Source organism: Nuphar pumila, chromosome 14 (genome assembly GCF_984573655.1).
Source record: "Nuphar pumila chromosome 14, dmNupPumi1.hap1.1, whole genome shotgun sequence".
Taxonomy (NCBI): Eukaryota; Viridiplantae; Streptophyta; class Magnoliopsida; order Nymphaeales; family Nymphaeaceae; genus Nuphar; species Nuphar pumila.
The window spans coordinates 45176133-45198250 of record NC_143262.1 but is presented as its reverse complement, the minus strand read 5'-3'; the positions used below and the strand labels follow the sequence as shown (position 1 = coordinate 45198250).

The following is a 22118-nucleotide window of genomic DNA, read 5'->3' as shown; positions in this document are numbered from 1 at the left end:
TGCAAAGTGTTCATGCAATGCGATGCAAAGACATGTTTCAGTGAAATGTCACTCTGAGCTTAGACTTGGAAATTCTAACTTTTTTTTTTGTCCAGAAAGAGGATTTTGAAATTTTGCAATTTGAAGATGTCTCTGAACCTAAATATAGAAATTTTGAGGCTCAAGAGTGAAATTTTAGACCTTCTGCCAGGTTCAATCTCAGAAAATGACCATTTTGCCCTTCATTGCTCCAGAGAACTGAGATGTACTGATTGAGGGAGCTGTCAAGAAGGTGAGTGAAAATTTGGGGTGTTTACAAATCCTTCATCAAGTTAATTGAGCGAGTTGAATGGCTCGAAGCAGGGATAGAAAGCGGCCTATACGAGGCCACGCCTCTGGTCAAGAATGTCCAAGACCAGAAGAAAAAGGCGCAATTCGCTCATTCAGTTGATGCCTCTTGCAATAATCTTGGCAGCGGCAGCAAAGGAAACAAGAACAACAGTGGCAGTGGTCCGAGAGTAGATCAGGGCAAGGGGCAGAAGGAGAGAGCCTATAAGAACAATGACAAGCTGCTTCCAATTGACCTTCAGCAAAAGGGTGATCTTCAAGAGAAGCCCAAGTACATCAAGTGGGAGAAAGATCGAGTCTTCACTCCGTTATCTGAGAGTTTAGAAGTGATTATGAATTACCTTTTGAAGCACGGGATGACCAAACTCCCTAAAATCGTAGATCCTCTTGTAATGTTGGGAAAATTTAAAGACCAATTCTGCAAGTACCATAGGGCAACAGGGCACGATACCGAGCACTGTTTCGTCCTCAAGCACATGATACAAGACTGCATTGACAGAAGCGAGCTGATAGAGGACGAGGAAGAAAAGCAGCCAGCAGTCCTGACAGAACCATTTCCGGATCACTCAAAGAATTGAGGATGCCCAAGTTTTCTGCACTGTCATTTCCTTTTGTTAGTCGTTTTGTAGGGGCAAGTCAGCCCAGTCTTTTATGAATCTTTTCCTTTTAAAAGTTCTTGTAAATATTCAGTTGTTATCAAAACTTTGCTTATCAATGAAATGTCAATTTTTCTTTATACCTTTGATATTCAAATACTTCCTTCTTTTGCCATACTGGGGCATTTAAATTCCTGTTCTTTTCAGAATGCGAGACAATCCTGACATCATTCATGAGAGAAATGATATTACCTATGAGGGATTTTCAAAAATCATGAAATTTCAAAAAGTCTTCGTTATGACCAAAGAATTCTAAGATTCATTGGTCCAAGCTTTGTCAAAAATCAACCCTCGTGTTGATCATGTTTTCCAAAATAAAATTTTGAACCATTGCATTGAAGGATCAACCCTTGTGTTGGTCTTATCTTCCAAAAATAGATCTCAAATCTTGTGTTGATCATATTTTCCAAAAGTGATTTGTCAAACCATCATATTCAAAGATCAACCCTTGCGTTGATCTTATCTTCATGGGTTATAAATCATCATATTCAAAGATCAATCTTTGCATTGGTCTTATCTTCCAAAAATGGGTTTTAAATCATTATATTCAAAGATCAACCCCTGTGATTGATCTTATATTCCAAGGTTAATTTTTAAACATTATCTTCAAAGATCAACCCCTATGATTGATCTTATCTTCTAAGGTTGATTTTTAAACATTATATTCAAAGATCAACCCCTGTGATTGATCTTATCTTCCAAGGTTGATTTTTAAACATTATCTTCAAAGATCAACCCTTGTATTGATCTTATTATCAATTTCGAATTGTTATTTTTAGAAATCAGATCTATTGTTGATCTTCTTCTTCAAAAATAGGTTTTCAAACCATTGCCGTCAAAAAATTGACCCTCATGATGATCTCTCATGTTTGATTTAAAGGATTAGATCTCGCGCTGATTATTCTTCTTGTGGTGGATTTTCTTCCCCCAAAATGATTTCTCATTTATCTTTTAAATAAATATTTTCCTTCCAAGATCCCATATGCAGGCAGGATCAGAAAAACTCCTTTTTCTCAAATCTTATAAATCTTCAGTTAATTTTGGTATCTTTATCAGTTTCATTCATATATTTATCAAGTTTTACGTCAATTTTTATCAAGTTTTATCGAATTTTCCTCAATTTTATTAAAATTTTCAAATCTTTTTCCCTTTCAGGTTAAGGGATAAACCTGATGCCTCTTTCCCATGAGGTATTTTTTAAATATTCTTTGTACCCTTTCAGGTTAAGGGATAAACCTGACCCTCGTTGTCCGAGGTGTACCCTTCCAGGTTAAGGGATAAACCTGACCCTCGTTGTCCGAGGTGTTCCCCCTCAGGTTAAGGGATAAACCTGACCCTCGTTGTCTGAGGTATTCTCGCTCAGGTTAAGGGATAAACCTGACCCTCGTTGTCTGAGGTGTTCCCATTCAGGATAAGGGATAATCCTGAAACCCCTCGTAGGAGCAATAACGCTACCTATGAGGATTCTTTTGTAAATACAAGTTTTGTCAATCTTTGTTGATTTTCTAGATTTATATCAATTTCCCTTCATTAAATCTCTTTAAATTCTATTCTTTTTCCCATTCAGGATAAGGGATAATCCTGAGAACACTCATAGGGGCAACCATGCTACCTGTGAGAATTCTTTTTACAAAAAAACATCAATTTCCTCAAATGTTCTACATTTTTTTTTTCAAAGTTCTATATCCTTCTGTCTTCTCAAAGTTTATTCTTTCTATATTCCCCGTCAAGATAAGGGTTTAATCCTGAAAATTGGACCGCATACCTGGTTCATCTAAATCATAGATCATAAATTCTAAATCTTGTCATATCCCTTCTAAATTCAAGTCTCAGGTTATCTCTTCATAAAATCTTCTATTTCCCCTTCAGGATAAGGGATAATCCTGAAACTCCGACAATCATTCCTGCTTCAATCTCTAAATATCTTAAGAATGTCGGTCTCCCTCCCGACTCTCAGTTGGAAAACCCCGGTGCTCGCACTGGTTATTTTGCTAAAGTTTTTAAATCTAAAGATCAAGTTCAGTCCTCATACTGGTTGTCTTTCAAAAGTTTCGAACTTAAATCAGGTCATTAAATGAAAAAGTCCCAGCTACTTCGTTGGTCATTAAATGATTAAATGAAAAGTCCCAGCTACTTTGCTGGTCGTTAAATGATTAAATGAAAAGTCCCAGCTACTTCGCTGGTCGTTAAATGAATAAATGAAAAGTCCCAGCTACTTCGTTGGTCGTTAAATGATTAAATGAAAAGTCCCAGCTACTTCGCTGGTCATTAAATGATTAAATGAAAAGTCCCAGCTACTTCGTTGCTCGTTAGATGATTAAATGAAATGTCCCAGCTACTTCGCTGGTCGTTAAATGAAATATCCCAGCTACTTCGTTGGTCGTTAAATAAAATGTCCCAGCTACTTCGCTGGTCGTTAAATGAAATGTCCCAGCTACTTCGCTGGTCGTTAAATGAAAGGTCCCAGTTTTTACTGGTCGTTAAATGAAAGGTTCCAGCTCCTTCGCTGGTCGTTAAATGAAATATCTCAGTTTACTGGTCAGAATGTCTAAAATCATAGATGCAATTAAAGGTCACATCAAAATCTATATTGAGTGATTATTTCACGAAGAATTCTCGAAAACTTTGCCAATTTTCTAAAAGCATTTGTTGATTCTAAATATTCTTACTGCACAGAAGAATCGCCTTTGATTACATCTAGTATTCTTTCCAAAAAGGTAAATCTTTTTCGCGAAAAAGAGGTAAAATTCAAATTTGTTCCCTGTTGATCAACCAAAAGGATGAGAGAAATATCCTCGATATGATTGGCGAAAGAAATATTCAATGATGTTGAAAATCTAGAAGCGAATTGATATTGCTATGACGCATGTTTTAAGATGATTTTCTGGCAATTAGACAGTGGAAATATCCTGAGCTACAAAAAGAATCCACTTAATCCATATCTTCTCATTTCTAAAGCTATAATCAAATATCTGCAAAAGGGATCTCTCAATTGTCGTCAAGATGAGAGCGAATAGGCGAGCAGACCCCCGGAGCCAAAGAAGATTTGGATCATCTCCAAGATGAAGGAGTTTGTGAACGATCCTTCAAGGGAAAATTCAAATCACCGTCGAGATGAAGGCGAGTGTGATGGGCCTACTGACAAACCCTAAAAGATATTTGATTTCTGCTATCACCTAAAGACCTTTTGAGCCAATACCATTAATAGAATCCCTGAGATAAAAGAAGGATCGAAACATCTCCAAGATGAAGGAGTTTGTGACGTACCCTTCCCTGAAAAAGAGAGAAAAGTCAGGACATCTCCAAAATGAAGGATGATGTAAAGAGCCCGAAAAAGCCCAATGACTCAAAAAGAGTGCAAGAAAATCATCATGAGAAAACACTCAGATATCAAACTGCCAAAATTGCCAGAAGTCATCTAATCTTATGCAAAATATTTGTTACCAATATATTTTCTTTACTTTGCTTTTATGAAATTGAGAATATTTCTTCTCTTCTCATATCATGGAAATAGATAGCTTCCTTGAAGAAAGTCATCAGCGCTAAAATTTTGAATTTGACTCTTAAAACTGAGAAATTATGCCTCGTTGGAGGAAATACTCTAGGTAAAAGAGGGAATATCTTTGCACACATATGCACATTTTCGAGCGTTGAAGTCAACTACAAATTTATCTTATTGGCAAAATTTTTTAGATATTCTAAAAATGAAATAAATATTCAATATCCATTTTGGTACAACTAGCATTGTTTATATCTCCTAGAAGAGTTGCCCCATTCAGTTGAAATATCTCTCTTGTCCCATCACGGTTTCGAGAAATCCGTATAGTTGTTCCCACTCAGGTTAAGGGTCAAAACCTGTATTCTCTGCGAGAGGTCATTGATGATGCATAAATATCGCATTTTATTAACATGTTTTCACTGCATAAATGCATCATCTATAGGTTTAAATCATACACTTAGGTGCATAATGATGTTAGGGAGCTCTGGTGCGAATTTCATCAAAATCGGAGTTAATTTGAAGAAATTATGGCACTTACAGTGAAACGGGTCAAATATCGGATCCGATTTGAGAGATTTGGATCCAGACGCCCATTTGGACTTTGGATCTGGACCAAATTACATGGATTTAACCCAGCTCCAGCCCACTTAAGTTTTGTAAAAACATTTTCTAAAAACCCCATGCAGAAAGAGGCGCCCAACAAATATTCTGTTTTTAATCCTGTTTTTGTAAAATGACCAAAAGAAGCCAAATCGCCTAAAAGGAGAGGGGCGCCCATTCCAGCCCTGTCTTTGGCTTTGTTTGGACGCCCCTTGCAGTGATTCTAACTCTAGCAGCTCCTTCCCTTCCATCCTTCCACGTTTTGGCCATTGAAGACCGGTCTATGCTTGATTTTCAAGCATATTTTCGATCTCCCTTGTGTTTCTTTTCATTTCTTTCTTTCTCCTTGCTGTATTTTCACCATTTTTCTGTACTTTTGCCAGTGTAGCAGAGGTGGAGACCATTAACCTTGTGTGGGAGTGCGAAACACACCAACAAGGTGACCCGGCCCTACCTCCATCCGGCTTTCTACACCCTCCGATCGAGAATCGGCTCATATTCCATCGTCGGTGGATCTCCAACGTGTAGCAGCTGCAAAGGTGCTGTTTTTTTGGTGAAGTCCAGCATTCTCGAACTGTTTAGGATGTCCAACTCCAGCCACGGTCTGCTCTTCTTCATCCCCTCGGTCGTCGAATCTTCCAAGAGGTAGGTCTTCTTCTTCCTTCTCTTCTAGCAAAAACCGAAATTGAGTGTGTGATTTTATTTTTTTTATTTTCTGTGTGTTTCTTATTTTTCTTTTTGTTTCAACCTTAGATTAGATTTCGTGCATAGGCCAGCACGTTGACTTAGGTTTCTTTGTTTGAATGATTCCTTAGAATCGAGTTTTTTTTTAGATTTTTCATCATTTTCATTAAAATTGGCTAGATCTTCATCTAGCCGATTCTTCAAGTTTGTCATAGGTATTCTTGGGTCTGTTCTACGGAAATTCCAATTATAAAATTCCATTTTTATTCATCTTAGTCGTTTGGTTGTGTGTTGTGATTTTGATTTCAATTGAAAAGCAAAAATACAAAAATCGGATAGACAATTTCTAGCCAATTCTTGATTTTTAAAAAAATATTTTTGTTTCAATTTTTTTTTATGTCCAGCTTGTGTATTGAGTTGTTTTGCTGAAAATCCAATTATAAAAGTCATTTCGATTCATCTTATTCGTGGGATTTGAGTGTGTCTTGTTTGCTTTCATTTTATTTAAATTTGTGTTTTTAAATTAGTAAGTTGGGTGGTTTGCTGTATGTTTTGCATGTTAACAGCAGCATAAAATCGTGTTAAGTCATTTCATTATTTTCGGATTGTTCTAGAGAATCATTTTTAGCATTTTGTATTTTTGGTGTTTTGGATCTATTGAAAAACAAAAATTACAAAAGTCGAATTTTCATTTCTTTATGTTTTTAAATAAATTCTAGCATAGTGTTGTTCTTGTTAGCATTTGGGTAATTAGGAGTTCTTTTTATTAAATTTTAATTTAGTTTTATCAAAATAGTGTTACCTAGTCTTCTCGTTTTTTGTGATTTATATTTTTCATTATTTTTTTTTTAGTCTTCTTCTTCCCCAAGGTGGGGCGGCAGCCATTAGAGCTCCAATTGAGCTCTAGGTCGATTTTTTTAGAAAGCATTCATTGCAATTTGGTAGATTAGGAAGGTGTCTAGATTCAATGTATTAGGGTTTAGTGTCTTAGCCGTTTTTAGGGTCATTTAAGTTAAGTTTTGGGAATTAGGGTAGCATTCAATCCTAGAAAATCGTTTTTCTATTTAAGTTCTCTTATTCCCTAGGTAGCTTTAAGTGCATTAGTTTAGAAAGTAGGACTTTTAGAAGTTGGCGATTTTTGAGAAAGGAAGTAATTAAAGTAATTGAAATTTGGAAAGCTTTTGGAAAAAGGAGGTTCTTCAAAAATCGTGTGAGGCATTTAAGGAAGATTTAAATTTTGAATGTGCATTAAAGAAGGAGTTACTCTTTAACTTTGGAAAGTGTTTTTGGAATTTAATTAAATCTCCAATCTAGGCTCCATGATTTCCATAAAGAAATAAAAGCATTTTAATTCTATCTTGAAAAGCAAAAATCGTGGATTTCTAGATTGAACTTTTCATTTTTCCAAAATGAGCTTTAAAGGCAATTAAGGAGTGTAACTCCCTCTTTAAATGGGGCGATTTTTGAGAATCCAAAGCATTTCAAAGTTTGAACATTGGTAATTATTACATTCTTTTTCCAACCTTCTCCATTAAAATCGTTAACTTTGAATTAATTGTAGGATAATTAAGAGGTTACTACTTTAGTCGACCCAATTAAGTGAGTCAAACCCTAGTCTAAACCCCCTTGAGTCTAGTCAAAACCGAGTTTACCTAATCTAGTCAAAACCTAGCCTAGTCTAAGTCAAAGCATAGACCAAACCTAGGTCGAGTCCAAGACCAAGACCCAACCCTAGTCAAGCCTAGTTGAGTCAACACTAACCTAAGTTTAGGTCAACCGAGTCTACCTAACCTAAACTAAACCGAGCCTAGGTCGAGTCAACCCTAGTCTAAGTCAAACCTAACCTAGGTTAAACCAAGTTGAGTTAACCTTAGCCAAGTTAACCCAACCCTATCCAAGTCAAACCGATTCCACTTAAGTCAACCCGAACCTAGTTGACTAAGTCAACTCAAAACCGAGTCCAACCTAGTTTTAGTTAAACTTAACTTAGTCAAAACCCAAACCTAAGTCAAGTCATAGACCAAACCGAACCCAATCTTAACTCAACCAAACCCAACTAGTTAGGTCAAGCCTAGTCGAGTCAACTTTAGCTCGAGCCTATCTCTCCCAACCTAATCCAAACCGAGTTCACCCAAATCAACCCGAACTTACCCAAGCCAAAACCGAGCTTAGTGAGTCAACCGAGTGAACCCTAACCCTATCCTTGTTCTTTAGTGTATTTAATGTCATTTAGATTTATTTATTTTGATTTTAGGTTACGTAGTTCATTTATTTGATTTAATATCGTGTAGAAGTGTGTGTGCGTGTATTGTATTTGTTTCGTGTGTGTGAGATGTGTTTGGTGATTGTTTGATTGGTCGTTAGTTATTATTTAACTTAGTAGTCGAATTGCATTTTATTGCGTAGCATAGTTGCATTTGCATCGTTATTTAACGTAGTTTTAATCATAACTTGCTTAGCGTATTTCATTCGTCATGCATTTAGCATAATTATAATACTCATCTGCATATTTACTGTTATACAGTGTCATTTAGATTGCATTAGGTTTACTTTGCCTTCTATAGTGTTTAAATAAACTCATAAAGTGAATAGTGCACTCAAAGAAACAACCGATTTTTGCCGTGTCGCACAAGCGTTATTTTCTGTGCAAAATTTTCGTGTTTTACAAACAATTTTGTTCTATTCACTTTATTGACGTGTTATTTGACTGCAGACCAAATTTCAGCTCTTTCGGAGTTGATTTGGTCTGATTTTTAAGCGTTTTGCGAAAACCGCTTTTTCTGGATTTTAAATTACAGGACTTTCGATATCCTGATTTTTCTCAGATTTGAAACGCTTATATCTGGAGTTCCAGATACTTTTTTTCCATTCTGTAAAAACTGTCAGATTTTTTAATCAGTCAGTTGCAGAACAGAACAAATTTCGGAAAAATTGGACTTCGTTTTCCTTGTCAAACAGTGGTTTTCCGATAACCTGTCAGAAATCTATTTTACACTAGTTAGGGGCAGTTTCATAATTTTCTTAGTTGCGGCATTTTAGACTTGTTTTCAGTAGTTTATGCATTTTAGGAGCTGCATAATCATCATACAGCATTAGTAGAATTAATTTAGTTAATTTTAGAATTAGTTTAGTATTTTATTTATTTATTGTTTGATAAGTAGCATTTGTTTTATTATTTTCGTAAAATTAGAATTAGTTTTAGTTATTGTTTGCATTGTTAGAATAAAATACTAACTTTGTATTTTTCTGCATTTTTAGGTTGAAAAGCATATTTAGTTTCCAGGGTTATTGTCCAAGTGCGAAGAGCGAATAATTGGCGAAAAGACAGAAATACCCTTGCTGTGGAGCAGAAGACTTAGTTGTTTTTTTTTTTTTCATTTTAGTGATTAATTGTAGTTGTATTAACTTTATAATTGTAGATTGATATTTGTAATTAATAAATCAAATTTTCTAGAAATATCTTGATTAATTCCTGTTCCCTGAGGATTCGACCCGTACTTACCACTTTGTGGAAAGTCAGTTTTTATATTTTTGGTTGACGATTTTCCAAAGTTTTATTGCAAATACTTGTTTTAAAGATATCATTTCAAAATATCAACCAGTCATTAAATTGAAAAGCTATTTCAGTCTCAGCCATGAGACGCCCAAGATCATCCCTTTTTCAAAGCTTTAGGGAATCCCATTTCCTTCCTCCTTTCGCAAACCCCTTTTGGGTTTGTTCATCCAAACTCCGAAGGTCCCATCATGGTCTCTTCATTCGAGGATTCCATATGGTCGTCCCCTTTCATGTTAAGGGTTAAGCCTGAACCTCGCCCCTCGAGGTATCTTCCTTTTTCGGGTTTTGGTTAAACCTGAATCTCGTTCCAACGAGTTTTCCCTCATTTTCGACAAGGTGTTTTCCTCCAGTCCCATCTTGGTTCTTCCCATCGAAGAATCCGTGCTTTGTATATTCATCCATGATAGGATCCTACTTGAGCTTCATCTCACGAGGCATTCTCCAAAAATGTTTGTGATCATCATAAAATTTTTCCTCTCGTAATATTCTCTCTCTTCCTTCTCTTTTTCCTTTCCCTACCTCTATGTCCTCCTTTTTGAAGGGAGAAAATAGAAGACGAAAAGAGAAAAAGAGAAGACAAAAGAAAAGAAGAGAGAGGAGGAATTATTTTGCGGGTCTCACTTGACCTTAATTTTGAAAATATTTGAAATAACTCGCCTCCATTTTTGAAATATTTGCGGGAAAACTGGGAGACGGGATCCGCTCGTCGGTACGAGGTTCGACCGTTCCTGGCGCCTTTACCAGAGGTAATCGAACCAAGGGTCGAATTTATGCGTTTTGTTTTGCTAAGAAATTATCTAAGAAATTATTCTAAGTCTAAATGCACAAAGAATCATGCATGTGCAAATGCAAAGATGTATGCTCTTTTTGAAAGTGTTTTGAAGAATTCCCAAGTGTTTCTGAGATGAATCTGATAAAGTGAAGAAATGATTTCTAACTTAGAACTTAAGATTTGAAGTTCTAAGTTTTTAGAATAATCAAGAGCTTGGGAAAATAAATCTGGATTTTGGAAAATGATTTTGAAGTCTTGAGATAAAAGAAGAAGAAAGGAATTCTCAAAGTCATAAATGGACTTTGAATCAGAATAGAAATGAAAATGAAATTGAATCAGAAGGAAAGATAGAATTGGGAAATCTAAAATTGAGAAATGGAATTGATTTAAAAGTTGGAATTTCAAGATGAAATCCGAATCAAAGATCTGGATTCTGAATAGAGTTCAAAGTTGAATTTTGAATTTAGGATCTAAAATGGGAACTTGATTTGAAATCTAGAATGAAATGGAATTGATTTTAAGGTTTGGAATTTAAAGTGGAATTTGGATCTGGAATTTTAAGTGGAATTGGATTAAGATTTGGAATCCAAGATGAGATTTGGATCTGAAATTTTGAATGGAATTGGATTCAAGATTTGGAATCCAAGATGAAATTTGGATCTAGAGTCTAAGATCCAAAGTAGAATTGGGTTCTGGATCCTAAATGGAATTTGGATCTGCAATCTGAGATCCAAAGTAGAATTGGATTCTATATCCTAGAATTGGAATTTGGATCTGTAATCTTTGATCCAATGTAGAATGGGGATCTAGATCCTAAGTGGATTTTGGATCTGTGATCTGTGATCTGAGATCCAAAGTAGAATGAGGATCTGGATCTTAGAGTGGAATTTGGATCTGTAATCCGAGATCCAAAGGTAGATTTGAACTCTGGATCCTAAGATGGAAATGGATTTGAAGTTTGAGATCCAAGGTAAAATTGGATTCTGGATCCTAAAGGAAATTTCGGATCTGAAGTCTGAGATCCAAGGCAGAATTGGATTCTGGACCCTAAAATGGAGTTGGATCTGAAGTCTGAGATCCAAAAGTGGAGATTGAAATTTGGATTCTAGAATAGATTTTGGATCTGAATCTGAGATCCAATGTGAAATTGGGTTCTGGATCCTAAAGGTAAATTTGGATCTGTAATCTGAGATCCAAAGTAGAAATGGAATTTTGGATCCTAGAGTGGATTGGATCCAAGATGAAATGTGGATCTGAAGTCTAAGATCCGAAGTGGAATTGAATTCATACTTGGAAATCTGGATCCAAGTTGAGATTTTAACTTTGGTTTTTGGAATTTCAAAATTGATTTGAGGATGAATTTCCAAGTCAAATGAGACTTTGAACTTGATTTTGGAATGAATCAAGTTGGATTTAAACTTTGAATTTGATTTCAAATTTTGGATTTGAAAAATGAGGTAGAATTGAAATGGGAATTTGAAGAAGAGATATTCACAATCACTTGGATTTTTAAAAAGGAATTTTTGAAAAGTATGATGCAATTCTATCCTAAATGATGAATGAATTTAAAGAATTTGAAATTGGATCTTTGAAAAGCTATTTTATTCTTTAAATGAATTAAAAATGAGGTTGAAGATATAATACATCTTTGACTATGGTCATTGAATGTATTATGTAATAACTACATTTAAATTCAAGTGAAGAATGAAATACATTTTTGGTGCTTTTATAGAATTTAAAATGATATTAATTCTCAATATACCCTGACTATGGCCATTGGTATATATATTAAATTAATTTTAGATTAAATTCTCATAAAAGAAGTAAGTATTTAAAGAAAATATGATGATTTTGAAAAGAGGATCCAGTGTTGATCGAGTGTTGTTTTATAAAAGATAAAAATGCTAAGTCTTGTTTACATCCTGACTATGGCCATTGATGTAAATCATCAACTTAGGATTATTCACCTCTTACGAAATGGTGCACGTGCCATTCGTGTTTCCATTTGTGAGAATTTGAAAAATAAGGGCAAAATGCATGAAAAACAAGTAATTCAATGATATTTACAATGCTCATCCATTCTACCTAAAGCAGGAAATGTAAATTCTCATTCAAATCTAGCTATTATAATGATTTAAACTGAATTTTGAAATCCTAATCTAAGAAGGACATCAACACTTCTGGATATTCCTGCAAGTAAGAAGAATTAATAAAAAATAAAAAAAAGGAAGATTGTAGAAATTAGGCTGTGAATGCAAATATAGATGATTTATGCTAATTCTAACTTAAGAAGTCACATCAAACTAAAAGAGGTACATTGCATATTCCTTACTTATGAGAAAATGTATATATGTATATATATATATACATACATATATAGAGACATGTATATGTATATATACACATATATATATTCATATATACGAATATGTATATAGATATTTATATATATGAATAAATACTATGAGCAAGTGAGGAAAAATATATACAAGACTTTGAAAGACAACAAGATGGTAAACTACATATTTTGTGCAGAAATTTGCTAAAAGATTGAATGTTATGAGGATAGCTAATGTATAGTAGGTCCGAAAGATGAACCACAACTATGCCTTAGTGTTGTTGTAGGCATTTCTGGAGGGCATGACAGTACCCGACACGGCTGCAGATACAAAGGAGAGCACCACAGTAGTGCATAGGCACTGCTGTGAGTCTATGAAATACTACAGCAGTGCCACGCACTGCTGTGGGTGAGGATGAGTGTGGGATGTGACAAAATGGGAATGGACATGGAGGGTAGGAAGTAGCTAATGAGGCAGTGGCAAGGCTATGTTGTAGGATGCAGTAAATCAAGTGTTTCCTAACCTAATTAGGAAGACTTGATGCCACAGTGGCCTAGGTGATAGAGTGAACCTGATGGAGAAATGTTGGTAGGTGAATGGGTTGGAAGAATTACAGCAGTGGATGGAGGGTTGATATGATGTCCAATACACAGCAAATGGGATGTTGCAGATACAGTGAAAATGGCTAGTGAACCATACTTGCAAAGGGTGAAGATATGCAAACATAGGGGATAAGAAGGCTGCTGGAAGTGGAGATCCTAGACACAACAGTAAGTGATAATACAGGTATCGACATCACAAAATACGATTGTCATGGCATGTACAGTTTATGAAAGATACCTAAACACTATGCCAGTAGTTGGACACAAGTACAAAAATATAGGTATGACTACTGTTGTAATTACGACAGCAAAAAGGAGGGTCAAAGGGATACATTGGTTGTAGGTATAGAAAGACCCATAGGTGATATGGAGATGAAATAGGCGTTGTTGCCTCTGTACCACAAGACTATAATTGATACCGAAAATATACTACCAAAGAGAAAAGAAAAAAAAAAACACAGATTGTCTGCAGCTACATGCTATAAAAGTTTCCTTCTAAGTCATGCCTATGTTAGTAATAACATATTTATGAACCAATCACCTTCAATCCAACAACTATCGATTAAATCCACCATTGCTGAATCTTAGAAAGAAACAACTATTTTAAAACCGTTAAGAAAACATGAGACCAAAGTTTGCTCATCGTGGAGACAATCCAGACTTATCAGGTAACATTTACATGCATCACTTCACAGCATTTTCAGACCAAATATGAGTCTGAGATTTGCAGGCAAATGGATTTATTCATGACTGTGAGGCCTCTTTGCTGGACTTTGGCCTATGGTGATATATCATATTGATATCGCTGGTGCTAAAAGGGAATGTAATTGGTACCAACAGATGGTGACTGTGAACGGTACTTCTTGCAGCAAATGAAGTATGTGGAGGATGTAATTGTGTAGTGGTATGATGGTGCTGATGGCTACAACATGTGTTACGAAGAGTGACAAGTGTTGTGTATTTACATGTATAGGAAAGTGGCTGGTGCTAGTGCAGAGACATACTACAATCGCATAATGATAATGAATTATGATACAAATGAACATGGCACTAACCAGAATTATCAGAAAAGTATTAAAAATGTTACAGGCAAAAAGGTGCAACTTCTCAAATGTGAGATCCGGGAGGGATATACAATGGAGCCCATGGGAAATGTTCTTTGAACCCACCATTTTCTGAAAGAGGTCGCTGAAGAGATTGACAATGGACCCATCATTAGTTTTTCCTGTAATCCAACATTACCAGCAAAAGTTTGAGGTGTATTTACCTATCCCTTGGAATATTCCTAAGAACTTCCATATCTATATTGCCAATGTAATCATGGTCTGGCCTATGAAAGTCACCCACTGCTTCAGCTTGGACAACAGGATGACCAACTATCATACCATTTCTGCTGCTATTACTCAATGGATCCAGAGAATTAAAAGAGGAAAAAGAGAGGACAAAAAAAAATGAAGAAAAGAAAATGAGATACAGCAGAAATTATTCCAATGAAATTGTCAACATCGCTTGACAGTGAAACACCAAAATATCACTTTCCATCATGTATTTGAGCTAACTCCTTTAATATAATCAGATGTGAATGATGTTTATGCTTCAGAGGAAAAGGCTGATTATGCCATCTGCTTCTAGTAAACGAGGTATGAGCTTAATATAACAGGCACGACATGACAGATATGCAGGTTCAAAACCCAAAACATAGACTCAACGACATCAAGGGATGTCATGAGACCCTTCTTCCAACGTTGGTCAAAATCCACCCGATGGCTTAAGGGGATATGATACCCCTTTCTAGCATCATACCTCTAGAATTCTACTGGAATCACATTCACAATGGATATAATTCATTCTGAGGTAGGACTTGTTGAGATTTTAGAGAAAAATTACTAGATGTATGATGAAGCTGTAGATAAATGGGATGTGGGAGGGGGCATGCCTAAGAGGTATGTGAAGCCAAATTCATGATGCAAACCGTGAATTACAGTGACACATCTATGGTAACTGGTGACTCAACTGAAACACAAAGCGGTCCTGTAAAGGGGTGATAGATATCTAACCAACATGTCAATCAGACGAATCAAATCAATGGATCAGATAAACCATTTGAAGAATTACCTGATTGAACCAACTTATCGACGAATGAACCCACAACGATCATATATAAATCAAAAATCAACGAAAGAGAAAAGAAAAAAAAAATATAAAACAGAAAAGAAATAGCAATGCAAAGCATGAGATCAATATGTTGGAACATAATTGTTCCGTGGCTGTTGCACAAGAGAGATGGGTATTGCTATAAGCGACCCAACATACTCTGTAGTGCGTAAAAAAAAATGGCTTAAAACCAGAATATAAATTCAAATGGGAGATGATAACAAAATAAAAAAAAAAAACGACAACATGAGAAAGTATTTGCAGAGAATTGGAAACGGAAGAGATGTTCTTACCTGCCTCTTGCAGAGAATTCAAGTTCTTTTAGGCAAATATAGAAGTGATGCCTTGGAGGGGAATTGTTCTTCAGTTTTTATTTATCTGTGGTTTCGCTGATCGATCTTCCGTTGGTTGAAGAGGAAGCACCAGAGGGATGAAGCACTGATTGATGTTTTTCGAAGTGAAATGGCTGCCAGGTGAATGAGTGAGGTTGGATGGATCAGCAGTGGAAGGCCGATTGTGGATGCAGAAGAGAGGAAAAATCGGATGTTCAAAATGAAGAAGGGGAACGGATGATTCGAGAGAATGGATGAAGTCGATGATGGATTTTGCTGAGCAACTTGATGAAGATGGATTATAATTGACTTTTTGCAGAGAAAACTCGATCGATAATGGGTAAAAAAAAGGGGTCCCCCTACAGAAAGACCGATGTCTCTTTTTAAGGAGAGCGTGGAAGGCTCCAGAATGGGAGATGGTTCAAGATCGAGGGAGGAGGGCGAAAATGGCTGTTGAAGATTGAGGGCGGAGAGGAGAAGCGAGCCTGCGGCCGTTTGTGATTTTTCCAATTTCTCAAAAGAAGGCCCCTTTTTAAGAAATTTTTAAAAAATGGTTTGAATGTGAGGTTTTTGGTAAAATGGTTTCAAAAAGCTTGAAAAATCATTCGTTTTTCTTGTAGCTTTTTCTCAATTTTTGGTTTTTTATGTTATTTTTCATTTTTTTTGTATTTTTAGAATAAAATCCTAAAGTTTTACGAGAAATCAAAGGTTAAAACTAATTTTTTGGTGTTTTTGTAAAAATATTTACAAGAGGGATTTTTTCTGAGAATTTAAAAGCTATTTTGGGAAAATTTCTTTAGAAATGGGTTTTGATCCGGATTTTGAGTAAATATGGATTTAAAGTACTGGATTCGGATCCGAAGTTGATTTTGAGTATATCAATATGGATTTTAATTCAGAAAATCTGAAGAATGATCAAAATTTAGCTTTGGTTTTCTCAGAAAATGAAACCAGAGGCAAAAAGGTCATTTTTACAAATTTTGAAAAATTTGGGGTGTTCACAATGTCCCATCAAGATCCTCACATATTCCTTTCCCCATTCAGGTTATTTTGAGATATATTCGTCCCATCCAGGTTAAGGGCTAAACCTAAGTCATTCTGAAAAGCTGATCTTGTCTCACCCATGAGACTTGATCAAAATTCTTATCTTTCATCATTTCGGGATCTTCACTCAAATTCCCATCACGATTTCCTCATTTCTATCTATTCAGTCATATCATTTTCGAGGATTTCGTCTCCCCCCCAAGCCATTCAAGATAAGGTATTAAGCCTGAAACCATGTCTTTCAAATAAATTCTTCCACACCCAGTTCAGATCTGCTGACTGGGGCATTTTCAAAATTTGGAGTGTTATCTTTGCCACTAAGCTCAGCTTTCGACCGGCTTAGTAGCAAAGAGGGGCATTTGTGAACACCCCAAATTTTTCAAAAATCTTTTAAATATTCTCTTTTTGACCCTAAATTCATCTTTGAGCAAATGAGTCATTTTAAATCTAAATTCCAGTTCATTCCTCAAGCTTTACTGAAATTAAATTCATTTTATATGTTTAAATTGATTTCGGATCTGGATCCAATGTCCAGATCCAAATCTGAGTCTCATTGTCCAAATTTTAAATTAAAATTACAGAAAATACCAAAAATAATTTTTAAATAGCTCGGACAATCCATCCGACATCCGTTTGGATCCATCACGTGTATTTCTCGATTCGAGTTTCAAAAACTCAAACATTTTCTCAAAACTCGGGTAAAAACCCTTTCTTCTGAAGAAATTTCCCCCAAAATGGCCTGAAATTCTCAGAAAAATACTTTTGTAAATATTTCTCAGAAAACTACAAAAATTTAGTGTTTAATCTTTGTTTTCCTGTAAAATCTTAGATTTTTGTTCCAAAAAAACAAAAAAATGAAAAAAATAATACAAAACTAAAAAAAAAATTGGAAAGCAAATGGTTTTAAAGCTTGAAAGAGTTGAACTTTGCTAGAAACCTCATTTTAAAACCACCTTTCAAAAATTTTCTTAAGAGGAGGCCTCTCTTTGGAATTTGGAAAAAAACTTCAAACGGCCACATTTCATTCGCGCCTTTAATCACTCGGGGATCTCCCTCCACCATTCATCTTCAACCAACAGCCCCTTTCTCGAATGCTCCTCTTCACCTTTAAAAAGGGATCACACAGGAGGGAGGGAGCATCCGTCTTCACCCCTTCTGGCTCAGGTATCATCCATTATTCATCCCTTCTTCTGCTTTCACTCCTCCTTACTTCCAGAATTTCTCCGTTTGGTTAAAGCAGCCGACCTTTCCACAAAGCAAGGCCGCGAGAATACGAGGAAAAGATCATTACTTGGAGTTGTAAATTCAATTTTATATGTTGTAATAAGCTAGGACTTAATGAGAATTTACATTTCCGGCTTTTAGATAGAATGAAAGAGCATTATAAATATCATAAATTGTTTATTTTCATACTTTCTTTCTTTATTTCTCAAAAAATCTCACAAATGGGACCACGAATGGCAGGTGCACCATTTCGTAAGAGGTAAATTAATCCTAAGTTGATGATTTGGATCAATGGCCATAGTCAGGATGTAAACAAAACTTAGGATTTTTATCTTCTATGAAATAATATTGAATCCACACTGGATCCGTTTTCAAAATTCATCATATTTTCCTTAAATATTTTCTTCTTTTATCAGAATTTAACTTAAAATTAACTCAAAATATATACCAATGGCCATAGTCAGGGTATATTGAGGGTTAATTTCATTTTAAACTATATAAAAGCACCAAAATGTGTTTCATTCTTCATATGAATTTAAATATAGATTATTATATAATACATTCAATGACCATAGTCAGTGATGTATTATATCTTCAATCTTGTTTTGATTCATTTAAAGAATGGAATAGCTTTTCAAAAATCCAATTTCAAACTCTTTAAAATTCATTCATCATTTAGGATAGAATTACATCACATTTTCAAAATTATTTTCCATAAATTCAAGTGATTTCCTTCAGATATCTTCTTCACTTCTCAAATCAATTTTCAACTCTCGTAAATTCAAATATCATTTTCAGATTCTAACTTTAAATTCGAAGTCAAAATTTGACTTTGAAATTCATTTGTATATCCCAAATTCAAACTTCAAAATTCAAGGTCTAATTTGACTTTGAAATTCATTTGTATATTCAAGATTCAATTTCTGAATTTCATTTTCCAAAATTCAAAATTGGAAACTCTCATTCACCTTCTGATCCCAAATTCTAACTTCAAATTCAAAGTCCAATTTGACTTTGAAATCCATTTGTATATCCAAAATTCAAAACCTAAAATGAAATTTTAAATTTCAAATAAAATTCAAAACTTCTGATTCATCTTCAAATTCAAAACCAACTTCATCTTCAAATCCAAAAATCAAAGTTTGAGATTGATCATGAATCTTAAAAGCTTGGCCTTTTCTAAGTTTTAAAATCAATCTGGGTTTTCAAAACCCAGATCCATACTCAAAAGTCCTATTTTTGGACTTTCAAAAACTCAAATCCAAAATTAGATCAACTTGGATCCAGTTTTTTAAATACAAATCTACCTTTGGATCTTAGACTTCAGATCCAATCCCATCTTGGGATCCAGAACCCAAGTCTACTTTGGATCTCAAACTTCAGATCCAAAATCCATCTTAGGGTCCAGAATCCAACTTCACTTTGGATCTCAGACTTCAGATCCAATTCTATTTTAGGATCCAGAAATCAATCCCACATTGGATCTCAGACTTCAGATCCAATTCAATTTTAGGGTCCAGAACCCAATTCTACATTGGATCTCAGATCTCAGATCTTAAATCCATTTTAAGATCCAATTCCATTTCAAAATTTAGATTTCAAATCCAAGTCCATTTTCAGATCTCATTGGAACTCCCTAAATCCATTTCTATTTTTAAATACCATTTGATTTTCTCAGATCCATTTTGAGATTCAAATTCAATATCACTTCAAAATTTCATCTTCTTCTTCTCCTAAATCCATGATTAAATTCAAAGTCCATTTCTGACTTTGAAACTTCATTTCCTTTCATTTCAAAGCTTCAAATCATTCTTTCTCAAAATCAAGATTTATTCTTCCAACTTTGATTTACTTCAAAGACTTAGAACTTCTTTGATCTATCTCAAGTTCCAAAGTTAGATTCAATCATTTCTTCACTCCCTTATCAAGTTCATCTCAGAATAACTTGGAAATTTTCAAAACATCTTTCAAAAGAACATACATCCTTGCATTGCACAAGCATGATTCTTTGTGCATTTAGATCTTTAGGATAAACTCTTAGATGATATTTAGGCAAAGCAAAAGGCGTAGATTCGATCATTGGTTCGATTACCCTTGGTAAAGGCGCCAGGAACGGTCGAACCTCATACCGACGAGCAAATCCCGTCTCTCCATTTTCCCGCAAATATATTTCAAAACGGAGGCGAGTTTATTTTCTAAACATTTTCAAATCAAGGTCAAGTGAAACCCCGCGAAAGAATTCCTCTCTCTTCTCTTCTTTCTTTTTCTATTCTCTCTTTCTTTTCTGTCTTTTATTCTGCTCCCTTCAAAAAGGAGGAAAATAAAGGTTAGAAAGGAAAAGAGAAGGAAGAGAGAGAAACCACAAGAGAGAAAATTTTTTTGCGATGATTACAATGGGTAAATATATAAATCAGAAAATACAGGGTATACACAGCTTTTGTACATGATTTTGCAAGATCGTAATTCCCAAATTATAAACTATTTCTCAGTAAAATTTGGTATGAAGATTCCCTGTATATCAATAAAAGAGCATGCCAAAGATGGTCCACAAATCATGAATGGATATTGATATATCCATCCATGAATATGACTAATTATCAAGACTGCACACTGCAAAAAACAAAAAAAAAGGGAATGGATATGGATACAAAGGTGCTACTGTAAGTGGTAGTTGTGAAGGGTGATAGGTTTATGTAACAAAAGGTGAAAGGGTGCATAAGGAGTTAAATATTGTGTAACCAATAGTGTGCAGCTGGGAGTGGAGTATGTGATTGCGTGATGCAAGGTGTAATGAGCACTGATGAGGAGGTTACGACTATGAAGATAATAGGTGATATGCTTCTGTAGGTGAAAACGCACAAGAGGTAGAATGGCTGTTAGGTTGTGCAACACTGGAAGTGGATGGATGTGATATGAATTTAATGAAATGATATGCAGGTGAACTAATACAGTGAGTGTATAGCAGGGTATAACTAAAATGCTTAGATCTAATGAAGCATAGATGGGTTAATCATCGTCAATTGAATCTATGATGACCATTTAGCATTGAACTGAATTCTAGATGCAATAGAATATAATCAGCAAAAATTAGAATATCAAACTATATGTATGTGTATTAATGATATAACAATTGAAAATAGAAGACAAGCTATACATTGTCAGAGCCATCTTATACAGTAAATCCAACAACTAATCCTGCAAAATGGGATCAAATTATCTTAGTCACAATAAAAAAAAATTCTGCAAAACCCAAAAGTAGTTCAGATCTGGAGATGCACAATACATTATATACCTTTTTCAGTTTTTGAATGTCTAGGCTTCACAAATTTGACAACTATAACGTCTTGCCTTTAACTAAAACAAGCAAACTTGGGTCTAAATCAGTGAATTTTCTTTCCCAAGAAAATGGCTCTCGCTTTTGCTCCCTAATGGAGCTTTCCCCTTTAAGGACATGATGATTCTTTGATCCAATAAACCTAGCTGGGAAGCCAGAATGGATAAATATGAATGAAAAAAAAAATGAGTGCTAAACTACATAGGTAGCAGACATGTTTGCTACTGTTTTTTTTTTATTGCCACCACGAGAATGGTTGTGAAAACAGACTCAGGCTGGTAATTCCAACTTGACATTATTCTTCCAGCTCTGCAAGTAATAATAGAAAAAGTCTGTGTAGAATACTGTCTGGACAAGTCCAAATATCCAAGCTATCCAGTGCACTTTTCTGTGAAGTGGCGATAGATCCAGTTGAGAATGTATAGAGCTCTGTACCCACCAAGAAGGAAAACCTCCTTGAAGGTAAAATTCTTATTAATGGGAAGGGCCAAAATAAAGCATGGCAAGATGAGAGGAAAAAAAAATGGCGAAAGGTATCTTGATCTTTATCATAAGATCTTCGGACAATCTCGTGGTTCCTCATGTACCAAACAATTAAAATGAGCTCCCCAGGAAAATCAACTTCATCATCGTATTATACAGAGAGATGTAATATGTAAATATATCCCAGTATCGAGTAGCAAAAACCAGAAAATAGAGCTCTTGTGTCTTCAAAGATATACCTTGTAGATCCTCTGTGCTAAATGAAACAGCAAGTGAAGATCGATTCCCTGTGGCTGGACTGAAGCAAGGTAGGGAGCCTGCTGGATCTTCTGCTGGTGGGCTGAAGGAAAGGAACAACAACGTTTTCCACTGTGTGACTCTTGTAAACAGCAAATGAGAGCCATTCCTTGCTGCTGAGCTGAAGCAAGATAGAGAGCCTGCTGGATCTTCTGCTGGTGGGCTAAAGGAAAGGGGCAGCAACGTTCTCCACTGTGTGACTCTTGTAAACAACA

General features: G+C 35.3%; 1 pseudogene; it reads right to left on the bottom strand.

The window, feature by feature from the left end:
- Positions 1 to 21393: 21393 nt before the first annotated feature.
- On the bottom strand, positions 21394 to 21750 carry LOC149816797 (ER lumen protein-retaining receptor pseudogene; annotated as a pseudogene).
- Positions 21751 to 22118: the final 368 nt, after the last annotated feature.